Raw genomic sequence first — 4,905 nt, forward strand, 5'->3', positions numbered from 1 at the left:
CCCCACCACCCACCGCGGCCACCCCCCCAGCCACCACAACCACAGCAACCCATGGTGTCAGTAGAGAGGACTCAGGTGAAGTGAGGAGGAGGACTCAGAGAGGTGAGGAGGGCTGATGCCTCCATCTGCTGAACAAAAAACAAAAAAAAAACACAGCTGATACCTCTACCATCTTCAGTCTGAGTGGAGGATGACATCTGCTGTGGAGCTTCACACAGCTCATACCTCTACCATCTTCAGTCCGAGTGGAGGATGACATCTGCTGTGGAGCTTCACAGAACACCCAGTGGGGTGACTAGACATTTCTCCTAAGTGTACTTGTTCCTGGTCAATCAGTCGCCCAGTGAGCTTGGAATAAATAATTTTCTGTTTGAAGAAAAAAAAATGAAAGAAAGAAACATGGCTGAAACTCCGGGATTTCGGATGAAGCTGGAACTCAGGGCTGCTCTCAGCTTCTTTCTCATCTCTCTTCAGTGATGGTCCTTCCATACCTCCACCTGAAATCATCCTGCTTCAACTGAAATGCCCAAGGTACAAAAGAGTAAATATGTGTATGCACATCAACCTGTCCTTTTTTTTCTCAAAAATGTACACATCTTCTGCCTTAGAGTAACTTACACCTCATTAAATGGACCAATTTTTTTTTCCCCTTAGGACTTTGCATGTTTCTAGCTCTATTTCCAAAGGGATCTTAATGGTAAATGAGCCTCCTTTCTTTTTTTAACCACTAAAAAGTTATGAATTAAAAGCTTCATAGTCTAGTGGTTAAGGGAGCTGGGTACCACATGGTTGACTGTGGTTCAAGTCCCGGCCACAGCAGCTTGGAGAACAAGCAGTGTGTCTGTGTGTGTGCACAAAATCCTGAAACGAAGGAAAGATGGAGAAGGGACTACAGTGTGGACATCTTCATGGGGAGTGCTTTCTCTCTCTCTCTATCTCTGGTGTGTGCACGTGCCCTCTGCCAATAAAATAAATGAATAATCTTGATGCAATGCTCCCTTCCTCCCCGCTCTGCCTTCCTTGCCTAAGTGCTCGCATTCACACTCAGTTCTGACTCCACACGTATATTCTCTAATCATCCTTGAATGTATGTTCCCAGTTCAGCTTTTCCTACTAATTCCAATTCCAAAGATAGCCCTTATCAATTCTACCTCGTGCCCCTCAGATCTCAGAGGCAGGTCCAACGTCACAAACTCCAGACTCAAGCCATCATGCTCTATGCAGGATCACCAACACTCCACAAAAAGAAAAAAAAAGGAAAATTTTCCCTCACTGCCACTTATTCAAGTTGGTAAACCCATTAAAAGTGATCTTTGAACCTCTTGAGAAGCTGAAAGTGCTTCCTTTCATCCAAATACCTCAGAGATTTCTTGGGGTCATTAATAAGCCATCCAAATCAGCTGGTGACTGACAGTATCTCCTCTCTCAAATCCTGAAGAACAATTGTACTGGGCTGGGAAAATGGGTTTGGGGCAGTGAGCTTGTTACAAAATGAAGCTTGGAGAATCTAGTCTACACCAAAAATCACCGTTGGCCAGAGCTGCTCCTGTAGCTCTACATGGATACATGCCACGAAGAGTTGTCTATCACCTTATATTCTATCTGTCCAGCTCAAACTCCTGCCACATTGGGAGCAGAAAGGTTTGGGTATACAGGAACCAAACTGCTGAAGACAGGATACCCTGAAAGAATTCTCTCCCCACAACCCCCAGCAGTAAAAGGAAAGAAACTCCCCTCTGAAAGCCTGAACCCAAAACTTCTCCTATGGACTCCACACTTCCATCACAATAGCAAGAAACTGGTACAGAGCTAATGCACACCGCAGGGAAGAATACAACCATACAGCTATAGATATATATAATCCGTAGAAGTAGGAAGAATTGAGTAGGTTACCAGATGACCAAAAGTTAAAGCAAAGCCCCAAGAAAAAGGAGAAATCCAAGAAACATCTCCTTCTTACAGAAACATAATAACTCTTTGCCAGAAATGGATAAAGTGCAGGAGATGACAGAAATGTCAGGAAAAGAACTCAGAATATTTATTGTAACAAAATTCAATGAAATACAAGAAGAAAGCAGACAGCCAATTTCAGAGCTGAGAAAATTTTTCCATGATTTGAAGGAGGAACTCCATAAAGAGACAGACACACTGGAAAATAATCAAACAGAACTTCTGAAATCAAAGAATATGATGCACAGACTCAAAACCTTCTTCAACAGTATCAACAGCATATTAGACTACACAGAAGAATCTCTGACCTAGAAGACAAAACTTCCAATTTAGTCCAAGCAACTGAAAAGAATACAATAACCATTAAAAATCAGGACAACATACAGGAAATCCTAGACACCATTAAATGCCCAAATATCTTCATATTAGGTATTCCAGAAGGTGAAGAAACATGTAAAGACATAAAAAAATCTCTTTAGTGATATGTTTACTGGAAATTTTCCAAATTTAGAGAGGCATGTGGAAATCCAAATCTAGGAAATACAAAGGACACCAAGTAGATAGAGCTTAAGGAGATCCTCTCCAGGATTTTTCCCAAGAAAGTTAGTAAAAACCAAGGACAAAGACAATATTCTAAAAATGCCAAGAAAGAGATACCAGTTATTTACAAAAATTATTCCATTAGACTAACATCAGACCTCTCAACTGAAACAATGCAGGCAAGGAAAGAATGGGAAGACATATTTAAAGTGCTGAAAGAGAAACAGTATCAGCCAAGAGTATTATACCAGGCAAGATTATCCTTCAAATGGGAAGAAGAAATACAGGAAACCAGCAGTTAGCGTAATGGCTATGTCGCTGGACTCCCATGTAGTCGACCACGATTCGTGTCCCGGACCCGGTGGCTTAAAACTCACGCCAGGCGCGTGTGCGTGCGTGCCCAAGATCCCAAAAGGAGAATGGAGGAGAAGGGATTGCGGCGTGACCATCCCCCCTGGGGGGTGATTTCTCGCTTTCTGTCTCTATGTCTCTGTCTGTCTGGCGAGCGCACACGCCCTATAGCGAAAACCTCTCCAAAAAAAAAAAAAAAAGAAGAAATACAATCATTCCCAGATAAACAAATACTGAAGGGATTCATCAAAATTAAACTAGCTCTTGAGGAAATACTTAAGGGAAAACTACACCAGAAAACCTAAAGGAAGATAAATAGAAGTAAAAGACCAAAAAACAACTAGAAAAAAATGGATAAATCCATACATATCAATAACAACATTAAATGTTAGAATTAAATTTCCCAACTAAAAGGTTAAAAATGCAGATTCACCTATCTTACACACAAGCAGGTTTAAGGCAAATAAACTAATTATTTGGTAGTTGTCTCCACATTTCAACTTACATACTTATTATAATCCTTACTTGTTGTATAAAACTAAATAATAGAGGAAAAGCCCAAAATGTTACAAGGAGCTGAGTCTTTCTTTAGGCTGAATTTGAAGAAAGATAAAACCAAGAACTTTGTAAAGCCTATCAATCACCAAACCATTGACTTTGCCATGTCTTTGCTTTCCAATTTTGTTTTGGTTTTGGCTTTTTGAGGACTTACTTCTTTGTGCACAGTATAGTACTATGGTCTTACAAGAACTCACAGTGAATGAAAGTTTTCTTGTTCTGTCTCTTCCTAATAAGCTATTGTTATGTACAATTTTACCTGTCTCTAACTGGACCAATGATACCACAGATCTTTTCAGAATATAGACTCTTATCTCCCACAGTCCTCTACATGGAAATTATAAATTCTTCTTTCACTGGCTTTGTTTTTAAAAATCTATCCACATTGGGGCCAGCAGGTGCCATGGTAGTTAAGGGCACTGGACTCCCACATGGCTTGCTTACTCACTTTCTCTCTCTCTCTTTCTCTCTCTCTCTCTCTGTCCCTCCCTGTCAAATTAAAATAAATAAACAAATAAAGTTAAAGAAAATAATTCTTTAAAAAAAACTATCCACATTAATTTATGAGACTTTCTGCTGTCTGATTTTTAGTTAATATGGAAGGTTTTTCTGTTGACTTTTTTGGATTTGTTTTGTTTTGTTTAGAACCGTATTTCACAGTAAAGAACCTCATAGACAATTCAGTACATACTTCCAGAATAACTAGTGGAGCAGGTTTTGAATGCTCACAACATAATATCGAGTTGTCAGAAAAGTCATAATGCAATTTTGCATAGAAAAACATAGAACATTATGGCATGAGTTTTCTGATGACCCAATACAGTGGTAAATATTGAAGGTGGTGAATGTGCTTATAGTCTCAATTTGTTTATTAAACACTGTAGACATGCTTTTAGGGACCATTCTGTACACTACAAAGATGTGTAATGATTATTTGTAAGTCATAAATTACAATTATTAAAAAAAAGCAATAACCAGTGAGGGGCTGGCTTGGTGGCAAGTGGTGCTGTACCATTCAAGCTGGATCTGTGTGGGAGCCCCGGGCTTGGCTCCCTGGTGCAACTGTGCACTGTGGGCATGTACACCCCCATCCTGACTGGCTCAGAAGGCAGCATAGGGGGAACACTCCCAGCATACTTACACAGAACTTACAGGCCTTTCTTCTTTTTATTTGTACTAGAATATTGCTTTATGAAAAAAGAAACAAAACTGAAAATGTGGTGAAGACCAAGATATCTGAAAGGTAAGTAAATAATATGTTATGAATAGCAACGAGGAAGTGCTCACGTGTCTTCCCTCTCCTCTCCCCAGAGCAGGTACATAAGGGCCTCCCCCAGCAGATGGAGGCATCAGCCCTCCCTCACCTCTCTGAGTCCTCCTCCTCATTCACCTGAGTCCTCTCAACTGACACCATGGGTTGCTGTGGTTGTGGTGGCTGCGGTGGTGGCTGTGGTGGCTGCGGTGGCTGCGGTGGCTGTGGTGGCTGTGGTGGTGGCTGCGGTGGTG

This window comes from Tupaia chinensis, unplaced genomic scaffold, assembly GCF_000334495.1.
Source record: "Tupaia chinensis unplaced genomic scaffold, TupChi_1.0 Scaffold000066_1, whole genome shotgun sequence".
Classification (NCBI taxonomy): Eukaryota; Metazoa; Chordata; class Mammalia; order Scandentia; family Tupaiidae; genus Tupaia; species Tupaia belangeri.